Raw genomic sequence first — 18,684 nt, 5'->3', positions numbered from 1 at the left:
GACATGTGAGTTTTTTCCACTTTTTGGCTATTACAAATAATATTGCTGTGTACATTTGTGCACAAGTTTTGTGTACACGTTTTCATTTCTCTTTTATACCTGAGAGTGGAATTGCAGGTCATATGGTAACTCCATGTTTTACCTTTCGAGGAACTGCTGGACTTTTCCAAAGTGGCCTCACCATTTTAAAATTCCAACAGCAACGTATAAGAATACTAGTTTGGGGCCAGGTACAGTGGCTCACGCCTGTAATCCCTGCACTTTGGGAGGCCGAGGTGGGCAGATTGCCTGAGCTCAGGAGTTCGAGACCAGCCTGGGCAACATGGTGAAACCCTGTCTCTACTAAAATACAAAAAATTAGCCGGGCGTGGCAGTGTGCACCTGTAATCCCAGCTATTGGGGAGGCTGAGGCAAGAGAATTTCTTGAACCTCAGAAGCGGAGGTTGCAGTGAGGCAAGATTGTGCCACTGCACTCCAGCCTGGGTGACAGAGCGAGACTCCGTCTCAAAAAAAAAAAAAAGGACTGCCAGGCGCAGTGGCTCACGCTTGTAATCCCAGCACTTTGGGAGGCCGAGGCGGGCGGATCACGAGGTCAGGAGATCGAGACCATGGTGAAACCCCGTCTCTACTAAAAATACAAAAAATTAGCCGGGCGTGGTGGCAGGCGCCTGTAGTCCCAGCTACTCGGAGAGGCTGAGGCAGGAGAATGGCGTGAACCCGGGAGGCGGAGCTTGCAGTGAGCCGAGATTGCACCGCTGCACTCCAGCCTGGGTGACAGAGCGAGACTCCGTCTCAAAAAAAAAAAAAAAAAAAAGGACTGGACGTGGTGGCTCACACCTGTAATCCCAGCACTTTGGGAGGCCAAGGCAGGTGGATCACGAGGTCAGGAGTTCAAGACCAGCCTGGCCAACATGGTGAAACCCTGTTTCGACTCAAAATACAAAATTGCCAGGCGTGGTGGCTCGCGCCTGTAATCCCAGCACTTTGGGAGGCCGAAGCAAGCAGATCACAAGGTCAGGAGATCGAGACCATCCTGGCTAACACAGTGAAACCCTGTCTCTACTAAAAATACAAAAAACTAGCCAGGCGTGGTGGTGGGCACCTGTAGTCCCAGCTACTCTGGAAGCTGAGGCAGGAGAATGGCGTGAATCCAGGAGGCAGAGCTGGTAGTGAGCCGAGATCGCACCACTGCACTCCAGCCTGGACAAAAAAGCGCAAGACTCTGTCTGAAACAATAACAACAACAACAACAAAAATTAGCTAGGCGTGGTGACACGCACCTGTAATCCCAGCTACTCGGGAGGCTGAGGCAGGAGAATGGCTTGAACCTGGGAGGCAGAGATTGTGGTGAGCTGAGATCGTACCACTGCACTCTAGCCTGGGTGATAGAGTGGGACTCCATCTAAAAAAAAAAAAAAAAATACCAGTTTTCTGCTCGCTTCAGCAGTACATACACTAAAATTGGAATTATATGGAGATTAGCATGGTCCCTGTGCAAGGATGACATGGAAATTCGTGAAGTGGCCCATGTTTTTACTGGATAAAGAAAATGTGATACATATACACCACGTAATACTATGCAGCCATAAAAAGGAATGAGATCATGTCTTTTGGAGGGACATGCATGAAGCTAGAAGCCATTATCCTTAGCAAACTAACACAGGAACAGAAAACCAAACACCATGTGTTCTCACTTATAAGTGGGAGCTGAACAATGAGAACACATGGACACAGGGAGGGGGACAACACACACTGGGGCCTGTCGTTGGAGGGTGTGGGGGGAGGGAGAGCATTAGGAAAAATAGCTAATGCATGCTGAGCTTAATACCTAGGTGATGGATTGATAGGTGCAGCAAACCACTATGGCACACATTTACCTGTGTAACAAACCTGCATATCCTGTACACGTACCCCAAAACTAAAAAATAACCACAGATCATCAATACTTGTACTTTCTCTTTTTTTGAGACTGAGTTCTCCGTCGCCCGGGCTAGAGTGCAGTGGTGCGATCTTGGCTCACTGCAACCTCCGCCTCCCGGATTCAAGCAATTCTCCTGCCTCAGCCTCCCGACCAGCTGGGATTACAGGCGCGTGCCACCATGCCCAGCTAATTTTGTATTTTTAGTAGAGACAGAGTTTCACCATGTTGACTAGGCTGCTCTCAAAGTCCTGACGTTGGATGATCCACTTGCCTCAGCTTCCTAAAGTGCTGGGATTACAGGCGTGAGCCACCATGCCAGGCTAATACTTGTACTTTCTATGAGTAAAAATAAATGAGTTCTTTGACCCTCAAAAAAAAAAAAAAAAAGAGAGAGAGAGAATCCCAGTTTTTCCAGATCCTGTCCAACACGTATCATTGTCAGTTCTTTTGATTTGAGCCATCCTAGTGGGTGTGAAGTGGTACCTCATTGTGGTTTTTATTTGCATTTTCTAGATGACTAATAATGTTGAGCATCTTTTCATGTGCTTTTTGGCCATTTGTATAACTTTTACACTTTGGAGAAATGCCTACTCAAATCTTTTGCCTTTTTTTTCTTAATTTGAGGCAGGGTCTCACTCTGTTGCCCCAGCTGTAGTGCAGTGGTGCAATCACGGCTCACTGCAGCCTCAGCCTCTCAGCCTCCCAGACCCAGGTGATCCTCCCACCTCAGCCTCCCAAATAGCTGGGTCCACAGTAGCATGCCACCGCGCCTGGCTAATGTTTTAAATTTTTTTGTAGAGAGCAGGTTTCATTATGTTACCCAGGCTGGTCTCAAACTCCTGGGCATAAGCGATCCTTCTGCCTCAGCCTCACAAAGTGCTGGGATTGCAGGTGTGAGCCACTGCACGTGGCTCTTTTGCCCATTTTTATTTTATTTTATTTATTTATTTTATTGTTTATTTTTGTTTCATTTTATTTTATTTTATTTTATTTATTGATTTTTTATTTTTATTTTTATTTTTTTTGAGACAGAGTTTGCTCTGTTGCCCAGGCTGCAGTGCGATGGCATGATCTCGGCTCACTGCAACCTCCGCCTCCTGGGCTCAAGCGATTCTCCTGCCTCAGCCTGCGGAGTGGCTGGGACTACAGGCATACGCCACCATGCCCGGCTAATTTTGTTTTTGTTTTGTTTTGTTTTGTTTTTGTGAGACGGAGTCTCTCTCTGTCGCCCAGGCTGGAGTGCAGTGGCGCAATCTCGGCTCACTGCAAGCTCCTCCTCCCGGGTTCACGCCATTCTCCTGCCTCAGCCTCTCCGAGTAGCTGGTACTACAGGCGCCCGCCACCACGCCCGGCTAATTTTTTGTATTTTTTAGTAGAGACGGGGTTTCACTGTGGTCTCGATCTCCTGACCTCGTGATCCGCCTGCCTCGGCCTCCCAAAGTGCTGGGATTACAAGCGTGAGCCACCGCGCCTGGCCTAATTTTGTATTTTTAGTAGAGAAGGGGTTTCTCCATGTTGGCCAGGCTGGTCTCAAACTCCCGACCTCAGGTGATCTGCCTGCCTCGGCCTCCCAAAGTGCTGGGATTACAGGTGTGAGCCACCCTGCCAGGCCCCCCATTTTTAAATTGAGTTGCCTTTTTATTAAGTTGTAAATGTTCTTTATATATTATGGAGATAAGTTCTATGTGATTTGCAAATATTTTCTCCCATTCTGTGGGTTATCTTCCACTTACTTGATGGTATCCTTTGAAGTACAAGTGTCTGATTTGGATAAAATTCGTTATCTATTTTCAGTTTTTTTGTTTTGCTTTGTTTTTGTTTTTTAAGACTCAGTCTCTGTCACCAGGCTGGACTGCAGTGACGCAATCTCAGCTCACTGCAACCTCTGCCACCCGGGTTCAAGTGATTCGCCTGCCTCAGCCTCCTGAGTAGCTGGGACTACAGGTGCACACCTCCACGCCCATCTAATTTTTGTATTTTTAGTAGAGATGGAGTTTCACCATGTTGGCCAGGATGGTCTCGATATCTTGACCTTGTAATCCGCCCACCTCAGCCTCCCAAAGTGCTGGGATTACAGGTGTGAGCCACTGTGCCCAGCCCATTTTTAGTTCTTTTGCTTGTGCTTTTGATGTTATATCTAAGAAACCATTGCATAACACACGATAATGAAAATTTACTCCTGTATTTTCTTCTATAGAAGAAATTAGAGGCTGAGCATGGTGGCACACGCCTGTAATCTCATCACTTTGGGAGGCCAAAGTGGGTGGATCACCTGAGGTCAGGAGTTCAAGGCCAGCCTGGCCAACATGGTGAAACCCTGTCTCTCCTAAAAAGACAAAAAATTAATTGGGCGTGGTGGCAGGCACTTGTAATCCCAGCTACTCAGGAGGCTAAGGCAGGAGAATTGCTTGAACCTGGAAGGCGGAGGTTGCAGTGAGCCGAGATCGTACCGTTGCACTCCAGCCTGGGCAACGAGAGCAAAACTCCATCTCAAAAAAAAAAAAAAATTAGAAAACTCGCCCCTGCAAGTTTTTTTTTGTTTTTTGTTTTGTTTTGTTTTGTTTTTTGAGATGGAGTCTCGCTCTGTCACCCAGGCTGGAGTGCAGTGGCGCGATCTCAGCTCACTGCAAGCTCCACCTCCCAGGTTCACGCCATTCTCCTGCCTCAGCCTCCCGAGTAGCTGGGACTACAGGCATCTGCCACCACGCCCGGCTAATTTTTTGTATTTTTCGTAGAGAGGGGGTTTCACTGAGTTAGCCAGGATGGTCTCGATCTCCTGACCTCGTGACCCACCTGCCTTGGCCTCCCAAAGTGTTGGGATTACAGGCGTGAGCCACCGCGCCTGGCCGCCCCCTGCAAGTTTTATACCTGTAGCTCTTACATTTAGGTCTATGAGCTATTTTGCATTCATTTTTGTGTATAATGTGAGGTAGGGGTCCATTTTCATTCTTTTGCATGAGTATCAGGTTGTCCCAGCACTATTTGTTGAAGAGACTATTCTTTCCTCATTGAAGTGTCTTGGCATCCATGTTGAAATCAGTTGACCATGATGTAAGCATATGCCAATACCAGACTATCTTTTTTTTTTTTTTTTTTTTTTGAGACGGAGTCTCGCTTTGTCGCCCAGGCTGGAGTGCAGTGGCACGATCTCGGCTCACTGCAAGCTCCGCCTCCCGGGTTCACGCCATTCTCCTGCCTCAGCCTCTCCAAGTAGCTGGGACTACAGGCGCCCGCCACCACACCCGGCTAATTTGTTGTATTTTTAGTAGAGACGGGGTTTCACCGTGGTCTCGATCTCCTGACCTCATGATCCACCCGCCTCGGCCTCCCAAAGTGCTGGGATTACAAGCGTGAGCCACCGCGCCTGGCCACCAATACCAGACTATCTTGATTACTGTAGCTTTATAGTAAGTTTTCGAATCAAGATGTATGAGTCCTTTAAATTTTTTATTTTTCAAGAATGCTTGGGCTATTCTAGGTCTATGGCATTTCCATATGAATTTTGAGATCAGCTTCAAAAGTTTTTTCTTAAGACAGGGTCTCACTGTGTCACCCAGGTTGGAGTGGAGTGGCGCGATGCTAGAGTCCACTGCACTTTTCGACCTCTCAGGCTCAAGCGATCCTCCCACCTCAGCTCCCCAAGTAGCTGGGACTACAAGCATGAGCCACTACACCCAGCTAATTTTGTGTTTTTCGTAGAGACAGGGTTTCACCCTGTTGCTCAGGCTGGTCTTGAACTCCTAGCTCAATTGATCCACCCGCCTCAGCCTCCCAAAGAGCTGGGATTATAGGCATGAGCCACTGCACCTAGCTAGCTTGACAATTTTGACCAAAAAGATTGCTGGGATTTTGATGGTAGCAATATTTTTTTTAAAAAAGGACTGGTGATTTTAGTGAACTGTGTTCTCGGTATGAAGCAATGGTGTGATGGAATTACAAAAGTCACTCTTGGAAATATAATATCCTAAATTAGGGAAACAGTAGATCATACCTGAAGTGTATTGGGGTAATATAGAGAAGGGACTTGTACTGCATGATAATTGCTTTAGGAAACTGAAAGCATTTATGGGGGAGGGGTGGGGAGCAGAGGACCATAACTATCTTTTTTTTTTTTTTTTTTTTTTTTTTTGAGATAGAGTCTCACTCTCTCACCCAGACTGGCGTGCAGTGGTGCAATCTTGGCTCACTGCAACCTCTGCCTCCCAGGTTCACGTGATTCTTGTGCCTCAGCCTCCCAAGTAGCTGGAACTACAGGCATGCGCCACCACGCCCGGCTAATTTTTTGTTTTTTTGTTTTTTTTTTTCAGTAGAGACGAGGTTTCACCATGTTGGCCAGGCTGGTCTCAAACTCCTGACCTCAGGTGATCTGCCCACCTCGGCCTCCCAAAGTGCTGGGATTACAGATGTGAGCCACTGCACCTGGCCCATAACTACCTTTAATATTTGAAAAGCTGTCATGTGGAAGATGGCTTGTAAAACCCAAGAGGAGGCCAGGTGTGGTGGCTCACGCCTGTCATCCCAGCACTTTGGGAGGCCGGGGCAGGCGGATCACCTGAGGTTGGGAGTTCAAGACCAGCCTGACTAAGATGGAGAAACCCCGTCTCTACTAAAAATACAAAATTAGCCGGACGTGGACGTGGTGGTGCATGCGGGCAATCCTAGCTACTCGGGAGGCTGAGGCGGGAGAATCGCTTGAACCCGGGAGGCGGAGGTTGTGGTGAGCCGAGATCATCCCATTGCACTCCAGCCGGGGCAACAAGAGCGAAACTCCATCTCAAAAAAAAAAAACAAACCCAAGAGGAAGACTAGGACAGTGAATGGAAGCTACAAGGAGACATGTTGCCTCGAACTACTGAAGAACTTTTATTAAAAGCTGTGTAAAAACTATAATGACTACCTATTGAGTTCCCCATCACTGGAAATCGTTAGGCATTTGCCGATTGACAGTGTAGCACATATAGTGGCTAATGGGAAAGGCTTGAGAGTCAAACACAGATTTCAATTCTAAAACTGCCTGATTTTAGGATATATACCCTGGGAGTTAATTAATCTATCCATACTTATTTTCAGCTGAGCATAATAACGTGTACCTGATGGGACTGTTGTGAGATAATGCCTTTAATTTGCTTATTATAGAGCCTATTTCAGAAAAATACTCAGTGATTAATATTAAGATCAGTGTAGCACTAATTTGTTCTGAACTAGTTCAATCCTTAGACTAGGTCGACATAATCTTAAGCATCTGTGGTTCTCGCCTGTAATCCCAGCACTTTCGGAGGCCGAGGCAGGCAGATCACTTGAGGTTCAGGAGTTTGAGACTAGCCTGGCCAAAATGGTGAAACCTCGTCTCTACTAAAAATACAAAAATTAGCCAGGCGTGGTGGTGTGTACTTGTAATCCCAGCTACTTGGGAGGCTGAGGCAGGAGAATTTCTTGAACCCAGGAGGCAGAGGTTGCAGTGAGCCGAGATTGGGCCACTACCCTCCAGCCTGGGTGACAGAGCAAGAGTCCATCTCAAAAAGAAAAAAAAAAAAAAGAATCTGTTATTCTCGCTGGGTATAGTGGCTCACACATGTAATCCCAACTACTCATGAGGCTGAAGTGAGAGGTTACATGGCCAGCGGTTTGATACCAGCCTTGGTGACATAATGAGACCCTGACTCTAAGAAAAAAAAAGGGCCCAGTGTGGTGGCTCACACTCGTAATCCCAGCATGTTGGGAGATGGAGGCAGGACGATCCCTTGTGCCCAGGATTTTGAGACCAGACTGGGCAACATAGTAAGACCCGGCCCTGTCTCTACAAAAACAATTAAAAATAAATTAGCCAGGTGTGGTGGTGTGCACCTGTGGTCCCAGTTACTTGGGAGGCTGAGGTGAGAGGATCATTTCAGCCTGAGAGGTCGAGGTTGCAGTGAGCCATGATCACGCCACTGCACTGAAGTTTTAGCACGTAGTCTTTGGGATACCTTTCTAAATTTGGCACAGGCTGTTTCTGACTTCCTTCTGAAGTTACATTTGGCCTGTCTAGGCAAGAATCCTTTTTTTATTGTTTGTTTAAAAAAAGAAAATTTGGCCGGGTGCGGTGGCTCACGCCTGTAATCCCAGCACTTTGGGAGGCCGAGGCGGGTGGATTGCCTGAGCTGAGGAGTTCAAAACCACCCTGGGCAACATGGTGAAACCCCATCTCTACTAAACACCAAAAAATTACCCAAATGTGGTGGCATGCATCTGTACTCGGGAGGCTGAGGCAGGAGAACTGCTTGAGCCCAGGAGTCAGAGGTTGCAGTGCGCCAAGATTGTGCCACTGCACTCCAGCTTCGGTAACAGAGTGAGACTCTGTCTCAAAAAAAAAAAAAAAGGAGAGAGAATTCTAATGCTCTAACACTACCCAAACAGCTTCATCAGAGTAGCGGCAGAGTTTTAAATACAATAGTGTGTAAGAATCTGTGGTTTCTTACAGATTCTTACAAATACAAAAAAAATGTCTTTTTACATGCATTTGGAAAAGCTTCAAAAGACTGAGGCAACTATTTGTCTCTGGGATTTGTTTATCTACATTTTATTTTATTTTTAAATTGTTTTTAAGAGATGCGGTCTTGCTATCTTGCCAGGCTGGTCTTGAACTCCTGGGCTCAAGTGATCCTTCTACCTCGGCCTCCCAAAGTGTGAGCATTATAGGTGTGAGTCACCTCATCTAGCCATTATCTACATTTTAAATAAAGACTGTGGTTGGAAGCAGAACTCTTTTGTCTTGGAATACTAGAGGCAGATAATGGAGAAAACCTCAGAATGATGGCAGTTGAAAAATATTGGAGAAGTATTTTATTTTACTTTATATTTTATTATTATTATTATTTTCAGATAGTCTCACTCTGTCGCCCAGTCTGGAGTGCGGTGGCGTGATCTCAGCCGACTTCAACCTCCTCTTGAACCTGGGAGGGTTCAAGCAGTTCTCATGCCTCAATCTCCCAAGTAGCTGGGATTATAGGCGTGTGCCACCTTGCCCATCTAATTTTTGTATTTTTAGTAGAGATGGGGTTTCGCCATGTTGACCAGTACTCCTGGCCTCAAGTGATCTTCCCGCCTCAGCCTCCCAAAGTACTGGGATTACAGGCGTGAGCCACTGCGCCTGGCCTGGAGAAGCATATTAATGACATTTTTGAGAATTTTGTTTGTTTTGGCTTCCTATTAGGCTGGAGATAATTATCATTCATCTTTAATTTTTAACATAATTTTTTTTTTTTGAGATGTAGTCTTGCTCTGTCACCCAGGCTGGAGTGCAGTGGCGTGATCTTGGCTCACTGCAACCTCCACATCCCCAGTGCAAGCGATTCTCCTGTCTCAGCCTTCCGAGTAGCTGGGACCACAGGTGTGTGCCACCATGTCTGGCTTTTTTTTTTTTTTTTTTTTTTTTTGAGTCGGAGTTTCGCCCTTGTTGCCCAGGCTGGAGTGCAATGGCGCGATCTCGGCTCACCGCAACCTCCACCTCCCGAGTTCAATCATTTTTTGTATTTTTAGTAGAGACAGGGTTTCACCATGTTAGCCAGGATGGTCTCGATCTCCTGATCTCATGATCACCTGCCTCGGCCTCCCAAAGTGCTGGGATTACAGGCGTGAGCCACCACCCTGGAGGGCCGGGCGCGGTGGCTCGTGCCTGTAATCCCAGCACTTTGGGAGGCCGAGGCGGGCGGATCACGAGGTCAGGAGATCCAGACCATCCTTGCTAACATGGAGAAACCCCATCTCTACTAAAAATACAAAAAATTAGCTGGGCGTGGTGGCGGGCACCTATAGTTCCAGCTGCTTGGGAGGCTGAGGCAGGAGAATTGCTTGAACCCAGGAGGCAGAGGTTGCAGTGAGCCGAGATCGCGCCACTGCACTCCAGCCTGGGTGACGCAGCGAGACTCTGTCTCAAAAAAAAAAAAAAGAAAAGTGAAAATGATAGCCAAAATGAACTAATCAATTACATAGACATTTAACTTAAGTTATTCTATAACTACTGGATATTGAGAGTTACATTTAAGTATTTTAAATCTCTTTTAGCTCCAGGCTTTTTAAGTATTTTCAGCATGCAAAATAATATAATACACATGTTATAAAAATAATAAAACAAATACTCATGTATCCATTATCCAGTGTTAGTAATAGCTTATTATCAGTTTCCTTGTGTACCTGCCCCAATCTTTTTCCTTTCTCCCTAAGAGTAACTATTATTCTATTTGTTGTTCTTATCATTCTCTTGCCTTTTTGTTTCAGTTTTCCTATATATATATCTCCCAAATAATCAATGAAGTTTTTTGGTTTTTTATTTTACATGTCATACTATACTAGATGTAATAGTGTTCACTCAGTATGCATTTTTGAGATCCATATTGATGCATGTAATGGTAATTTGTTCTTTGTATTGCTTTCCAGTATTCCATTCTATGACTGTATCTATCCAATGTTCTGTCAATGGACATATCATATGGACATTTGTTTTTTTTACAGTCTTTTTATAATTTGTACTCTGCTAATATGAACATCTTTATTTCTATTTCTCAGTGTACATGTAGAAGTGTTTTTCTTTTTCTCTTTTTTTTTTTTTTTTTTTTTTTTTTTTGGTAGAGACAGGGTTTCACCATGTTGGCCAGGCTGGTCTCGAAATCCTGACCTCAGGTGATCCACCTGCCTCGGCCTCCCAAAGTGCTGGGATTACAGGCGTGAGCCACCATGCCTGGCCCTGACTTTTTATTTTTGTAATAAGATGGTTTCGAATGGTATCTCATTTTCATGGTTTTAATTAGCATTACCCTGATTCGTAATGAGGTTGAAAAATATTTTCATGGGTTTGCTAGCCATTTGTGTTGCTTTTCTGTGAAATGCTTGTTTGTGTCTTTTGCTCATTGTTCTTTATTAGGCTGTAGGCATGCTTTATATATTCTAGATATTACTCCATATTATTAACCCATAATAATCCATTGTCAGTTTCCCATGTTGCAAATATTTTTTCCCATTTGTGCTTTACCTTTCACTTTTTTTTTTTTAAGAGTACAAGGACAATGCTGAAAGGAATAACAAGGCTTATCTCTAGGATCCATAAGGTGAGTCTGGACTGACGGCTGATCTGAACACTTTGTGCATACTGCCTTTTATTATTTTTTTTTTAACTCAGTCTTGCTCTGTCACCCTGGCTGGAGTGCAGTGGCGCAATCTCGGCTTGCTGCAACCTCTGCCTTACAGGTTCAAGCAATTCTCATGCCTCAGCCTCCCAAGTAGCTGGGGTTACAGATGAACACTATCATACCTGTCAAATCTTTGTATTTTCAGGAGAGATGGGGTTTTGCCATATTGGGCAGGCTGGTCTCAAACTCCTGGCCTCAAGTTATCCACCTGCCTCAGTCCCACAAAGTGCTGGGATTACAGGCATGAGCCACTATACCCAGCCTTGAATACTGTCTTTAAGTAGATTTCTTCTTTTTAGATGGATTCATGGTATCTAGAGTCAAATGCTCTGGACAACTTCGTCTGTAACAGGTTTCAGTAGAATAACTGTGCTTGGCCGGGCACCGTGGCTCACGCTTGTAATCCCAGCACTTTGAGAGGGTGAGGCAGGAGGATCACCTGAGGTCAGGAGTTCGAGACCAGCATGGCCAACATGGGGAAACCCTGTCTCTACTAAAAATACAAAATTAGCCGGGCGTGGTGGCACGTGCTGGTAATCCCAGCTACTCCGGAGGCTGAAGCAGGAGAATCCGTTGAACCCAGGAGGTGGAGGTTGCAGTGAGCCAAAATTGTGCTGCTGCACTGCAGCCTGGACAACAAAGTGAGACTACGTCTCAAAAAAAAAAAAAAAAAAAAGGCCAGACGTGGTGGCTCACACCTGTAATCCCAGCACTTTGGGAGGCTGAGGCGGGCAGATCACAAGGTCAGGAGATCGAGACCATCCTGGCTAACACAGTGAAACCCCATCTCTACTAAAAATACAAAAAAATTAGCCTGGCATGGTGGCAGGCGCCTATAGTCCCAGCTCCTCAGGAGGCTGAGGCAGGAGAATGGCGTGAACCCAGGAGGCGGAGCTTGCAGTGAGCCAAGATCGCGCCATTGCACTCCAGCCTGGGTGACAGAGCGAGACTCCGTTTCAAAAAAAAAAAAAAAGGAATAACTGTGCTTGAGAATTTACCATGGGATAGGATAATTAATATTTTTCCATAACACGTAACTAAGATTGACTGTAGTTAATTTTTATTAACTTTATTTCTCTAGTTGAATTAATGATAATTCTCCTTTAATGAAGTATTTAAAAGAACAACTAGTTGCCAGCTGGGCACGGTGGCTCACACCTGTAATCCCAGCACTTTGGGAGGCCAAGGTGGGTGGATCACTTGAGGTCAGGAGTTCGAGACCAGCCTGGCCAAAATGGTGAAACCCTGTCTCTACTAAAAAAATACAAACATTAGCCAGGCGTGGTGCCAGGCGCCTGTAATCTCAGCTACTTGGGAGGCTGTGGCAGGAGAATCACTTTAGCCTGGGAGGCGGAGATTGCAGTGAGCCGTGACTGAGCCACTGCACTCCAGCCTGGCAACAGAGTGAGACTGTGTCTCAAAAAAAAAAAAAAGAAAAATTGCCAATTTACAATTTTAGTATCTAAAATCATTAAAAAAAAAATTGTACATGAAAAAGACCATTCTGCTGGTTTACTTCATTTTATCATTTATTTACCAAATAGTTTTTCAGTACATTCTATATGGCAGGCACTCAGAATTCTAAGATGCCTCATTTCACTAACAATAGTTATTATTTGTTGGGTATTATTATGTGCCAGGTACTACACTAAGTGCTTTGTTTTTTTAATCCTCATGATCAGCCCATGAACGAGATAATATCCTTGTTTCACAGATGAAGAAACTAAAGATGAGATTGGCTAGGTAACTTACCTGAGGAAATAGCCTGTGAGGTTGCAAAGCCCACATGAGATGCCAGGTCTGTCTGACTTCAAAGCCTGTGGCCTAACCACTGTGCTCTATTGCATTTTATGGTCCGTGTTCTCCAGAAGCTTACAGTCCAGTAGAATCATGAAAAAATGACTATTTCAGTATGATGCTCTTACAGCACCAAAGAGGAGCACCTGAGCTGGATTAGTCGAGTCAGTAGGAGATCCTGAAAGGCTCAGAACTGAGCCAGAAAGACTTGGTCATTTTCAGCTGATTATTTAATTACAGATTAGATTTCCTAGAAAAGGAGCCCTTCCTCCTGTATGGCTCTCCCTGCATGTGCCCCCTTCCCTCAGGCCTATATATTAATACATAAAATAACCCATTATTATAAAATGAAATGAAAGCAAGGATCAGCAGAGGGATGGATTCTGGACTCAACTGATCATATTACAAGGCTAAAATAAATTTACTTTCTCGGCCGGGCGCGGTGGCTCATGCCTGTAATCCTAGCATTTTGGGAGGCCAAGGTGGGCAGATCACCTGAGGTCGGGAGTTTGAGACCAGCCTGGCCAACATAGTGAAACCCTGTCTCTACTAAAAATACAAAAATTAGCTGGTGTGTGGTGGCACACACCTGTAATCCCAGCTATTCGGGAGGCTGAGGTAAGAGAATTGCTTGAACCCAAAAAGTGGAGGTTGCAGTGAGCCGAGATCATGCCATTGCACTCTAGCCTGGGCAATAGAGCGAGACTCCATCTCAAAAAAAAAAATTTCCTCTTTCTTAATAACAGACGAGAAAGACCTGAGGCCAGACTGCTGTTGGTGAGAGAAAGTTTTGGTGTTTTGTTTTTTTTTTTAGTTTGGTTCAGGGTGACTGTATTAGTCAGGGTTCTCTACAGGGACAGCACTAATAGGATAGAAGTGTATATGAAGAAGTTTGTTAAGGAGTATTGAGTCACACCATCTGGCGAAGTCCCACAGTAGGCTGTGAGCAAGCTGAGGAGCAAGGAAGCCAGTCCAAGTCCCAAAACTTCAAAAGTAGGGAAGCTGACAGTGCAGCCTTCAGTCTGTGGCTAAAGGCCTGAGAGCCCCTGGCAAATCACTGTTGTAAGTCCAAGAGTCCAAAAGCTGAAGAACTTGGAATCCAGTGTTCGAGGGCGGGAAGCATCTAGCCCAGGAGAAAGATGAAGGCTGGAAGACTCAGCAAGTCAGCTCATCCCACCTTCTGCCTGCTTTATTCTAGCTGCCCTGGCAGGTGATTAGATGGTGGAACATTGAGGGTGGGTCTGCCTCTCCCAGTCCACTGACTCAAATGTTAATCTCCTTTGGCAACACCCTCATAGACACACCCAGGAACAATACTTTATAGCCTTTAATCCAATCAAGTTGACAATTTTTTTTTTTTTCACCAACAAAACATGCTTTATTTGGTAAAAATGTGAGTGTAAAGGGGGTGAGGCAGGGCGGGCAGGGCAGAAGGGTGCAGTGTTGGAGGTGGGGGTGGGGGTCTACATAGCTGGGACCTGATCCTGCGGGGTGGACATCCAGGACGGAGGAGCCAGAGGTCAGAAGTTCCAGAGGCGGGCAGTCCTTTGTTAACAGATCACTTGCTTTTTCAGGGGTGAAGACAGAAGCTCCAGAGGCCTGAGTACGATGGGGGGCAGCTGTCCAGCGACATCTAGGGAAGCCCAGCCCCCAGCAGCAGCAGGAACTCTTGGGGACAGTCTGTCTTGTTGCAAAGGCCAGCACAGCAAGCAGCCTCCACGTTAGTTCCACAGCTCGACTGGCTTCTAAGATGGGCATGTCAAGATCCAGAATCTCAAAGCATCCCCTCTTTGGCTCCATCATCCAAGGGTGAGAAACAGCAGAGCCTAAGTGGGAGTCTGAGTCATCTTCTTGGTTCAGTTTTTAAATGAATTTTAAATACTCTCAGTCAAAAGAAAAATAGCAGGAGGCAGAAACAAAAGATACGAACCCATCCCAAAGCTGTTGGGCACTGCCACTTCTGGATGGCTCTAGCGCCAGCGGAGCCCCCATTCACCCCCACGTCAGACGTAATTCTTGGTGGGGTACTCAGAGGGCCCCCGAGAGATGGCAGGGGCAGATGTCGAGTAGCGGGCCATGTAATGGCTGGGGCCCTGGGACCCCCCCGAGGGGCAAGTGCAGCACAGCAGCCCGCCACCCAGCAACAAAAGGCCTGAGGCCGCCCAGCCCAAGTAGAGGGAGGCCCCCAGCTCCCGCTTTTGGGCCTCAGCCACTAGGGGGTTATAGAAGTCCTAGATGATGGCAAGCGCCCAGCACACTGGGATTAGCGTCAGGACCCCTGAGATGACAAAGACAATCACAGAGGTGAGCATCAGGCGGGCCTTGGAATCCTCCTCCACACAGGTGGTACACTTGGCCCCAGCAAGGTAGACCAGGAAGCCGAACAGGGCCACAAGGAGGACAATGACACAGAGAGCACATGGAGCCTGCGGGTCCTGCGGCAGCGCCAGCAGTGAGTTGTACACCTTGCACTGCATCTGGCCAGTGCTCTGCACCACTCAGGACATCCACAGGCCCTCCCACACCACCTGGGCCACCACGATGCTGTTGCCGATGAAAGTGGTCACTTTCCACATGGGCAGGGCGCAGGAGACCAGGCCATTCACCCAGCCCAGCAGTGTCAGGACGACTCCCAGGATCTGCATTCTGGCAGAGGCCATGGTGAGATTGAAGGAGCTGCACTGAGAAGGAGATAAGGGAAATTCCTAGGCAGAGTCGACACTTAATATTAACCATCACAGTGATCTTCTAGATTGGCCCACAAATGTTCTTTCAGAAACTGCAGGATGTTCATTCTGGAACTGTACAGAGGCAATTGTACAGACTGTTTTCTCTGGAAACAACAGTCTACTTGAGTGATATCATATATAAAACTTTAAGAACTAAAGATTCCCTTTTGCTGTAGGCCAGGTGTGGTGGCTCACACCTGTAATCCCAGCACTTTGGGAGGCCGAGGCAGGCGATCACCTGAGGTCGGGAGTTCGAGACCAGCCTGACCAACAGGTTGACAACCCCGTCACTACTAAAAATACAAAATTGGCCAGGCGTGGTGGTGCATGCCTGTAATCCCAGCTACTCAGGAGGCTGAGGCAGGAGAATCGCTTGAACCCAGGAGGCAGAGGTTGCAGTGAGCCAAGATGACACCATTGCACTCCAGCCTGGGCAACAAGAGCAAAACTCTGTCTCAAAAAAAAAAAAAAGATTCCATTTTGCTAGCTTTTAATTTGCTTCAAAAAGTACCTGTAGTTTCAGCTACTTGGGAGGCTGAGGCAGGAGGATCATGTGGGTCCAGGAATTTGAGACTGTCCTGGGCAATATAGCAAGATCCCGCCCTATGTCAAAAAAAAAAAAAGTATAATAAAAATGTCATCACATTACTGTAGAAATAGCACCACCTTGTGGCCTTTGAGTAGTTTGTTTTCCACTCTGCTTTGTAAAGAGGCATGGTGCTTTCTCTCCAGTAGATAAAATTGAGTAGCGTTTAAGTAGTACTAGGGTGTATTATTCAGATTGCTATGCTGAAGTAACAAGGCTTGTATTCTCAGTGGCCTAACACAAAGGATATTGTTTGTGTTGTGTGCATGTGTTTTGCTTTGTTTTTGCTGTTCCTATCTTTCAAAAAGGCTTTACAAGCAAGATTGAAGTCTGGATGGAGGGACAAAAGTTTACCTTCTTGGGATACATCGCAACATGTAGCTTTTAAGGTGGGGAGGGAGAGATAATTTATACCTCATATTTAATTGGCTCTGACTAGAGAGGACACAATGACACAAGTTATTTCCATTCATAGGTCTTTAGCCAAAGGAATCACATGATCCCTCCCGTTTCTGCAAGGGAGGCTGAGAAGTGTAGAGAATGATTTGGATATTTGGATATTTCCCAAGCATTGCTGCTTCTGCTGTAATTTACAGTCATACATTCTCAGACAAAGCTGGAGTAACTCTAGTACTTGACAGTTACTTTTTTTTTTTTGAGACGGGGACTCACTCTGTTGCCCAGGCTGGAGTGTGGTGGCACAATCTTGGCTCACTCCAACCTGTGCCTCCCGGGTTCAAGTGATTCTTGTGCCTCAGACGCCTGAGTAGCTGGGATTACAGGCGCCTGCCACCATGCCCCGGGTAATTTTTGTATTTTTAGTAGAGACAGCGTTTCCCCAAGTTGTCCAGGCTGGTCTCGAACTCCTGACCTCAAGTGATCCACCCTCCTTGGGCTCCCAAAGTGCTGGGATTAGAGGCGCGAGCCACTGTGCCCGGCTTACAGTTACTTTATATTAAAATCTACAAATGATGGTTCAGAGGTTTCTGTGTATACCTAAGTTTCCTATAGAGCAGTTTACTTTCTTTCTTTTTTTTTTTTTTTTCTTTGAGACAGAGTCTTGCTCTGTCTCCCAGGCTGGAGTGCAATGGCATGATATTGGCTCACTGCAACCTCCACCTCCCAGGTTCAAGCAATTCTCCTGCCTCAGGCTCCCCAGTAGCTGGGATTATAGGCGTGCAACACCACACCTGGCTAATTTTTTTGTATTTTTAGTAGAGACAGAGTTTCACCATTTAGGCCAAGCTGGTCTCAAACTCCTGACCTTAAGTGATCTGCCCGCCTTGGCATCCCAAAGTGCTGGGATTACAGGCGTGAGCCACCGCACCTGGCCTACTGTTCTTAGTGGATGCTTTACATACTCCTTCATTGCATGTCTTCAATGGCAGATTCTTTATTTGAGGGCAAAGGACTAAGTACTTATAGTGTGTTAAGTACTCAGAGAAGGAGATACGAAAATGAATGAAATCTGCTTCCTTCTCTTCCAAGCGTGTAGCCAAGAAGACAAACGTGTATAACATAGCATGATACAATTCTAAAAAATAGATATTTTAAAGTGAGACAAACTTGGATGTGAATTCTGGTTCACTATCTACTAACTCTGTGACCTTAATCAAAATTACTCAACTTCCCTGAACCTTGTCTTCCGCATCATAACACGGGGTTGATAATATTCTGCCTATCTTCTAGGACTTCTAGGTTTAAAACTAGTACATGTACAATACTGTATTGCCTAACATCTAACAGATACTCAGTTAACAGTAGGCATGAGTACAACTCAAGGCAGTGTAATAAAATTGCCATGCGGGCCAGGCACGGTGGCTCAAGCCTATAATCCCAGCACTTTGGGAGGCTGAGGTGGTCAGATCACGAGATCAGGAGATGGAGACCATCCTGGCTAACACGGTGAAACCCTGTCTCCACTAAAAATACAAAAAAAACTAGCCGGGTGTGGTGGCAGGCCCCTGTAGTCCCAGCTACTCACTCGGGAGGCTGAGGCAGGAGAATGGCGTGAACCTGGAGGCGGAGCTTGCAGTGAGCCGAGATCACGCCACTGCACTCCAGCCTGGGCAACAGAGCGAGACTCAGTCTAAAAAAAAAAAAAAAATTGCCGTGCAATGTAAAGAGTGCTATTAGCAGTAAAGAAAGAGAATTACTTTTGACTGGAGGTGTCTGGCAAATTTTCACTGAGGATGTGACATTTGAGTTGAGACTTGATGAATGCGTAAGATTTAAATGGGGACAGAGGGCCAGGTGCGGTGGCTCACACCTGTAATCTCAGTACTTTGGGAGACCGAGGCGGGTGGATCACGTGAAGCTAAGAGTTCGAGACCAGCCTGGCCAACATGATGAAATCCCGTCTCTACTAAAAATACAAAAATTAGCCAGGCGTGGTGGCAGGCGCCTGTAATCCCAGCTGCTTGGAGGTTGAGGCACGAAAATCACTAGAACCTGGGAGGGGGAGGTTGCAGTGAGCAGAGGTCATGC

At 46.1% G+C, this 18,684-nt stretch overlaps 1 non-coding gene and 1 pseudogene across 1 annotated transcript; one reads left to right on the top strand and one right to left on the bottom strand.

Moving 5' to 3' along the window:
* Window positions 1-1,426: 1,426 nt before the first annotated feature.
* LOC115837728 lies at window positions 1,427-1,535 on the top strand. The gene has a single exon (XR_004032787.1). It is a non-coding gene; the product is annotated as a U6 spliceosomal RNA (small nuclear RNA).
* Window positions 1,536-14,885: 13,350 nt separating this feature from the next.
* On the bottom strand, window positions 14,886-15,852 carry LOC100598866 (annotated as a pseudogene).
* Window positions 15,853-18,684: the final 2,832 nt, after the last annotated feature.

This window comes from Nomascus leucogenys, chromosome 12 (assembly GCF_006542625.1).
Source record: "Nomascus leucogenys isolate Asia chromosome 12, Asia_NLE_v1, whole genome shotgun sequence".
NCBI lineage: Eukaryota > Metazoa > Chordata > Mammalia > Primates > Hylobatidae > Nomascus > Nomascus leucogenys.
The sequence above is the reverse complement of the archived record's forward strand: the minus strand, read 5'-3'. Positions and strand labels throughout refer to the sequence as shown.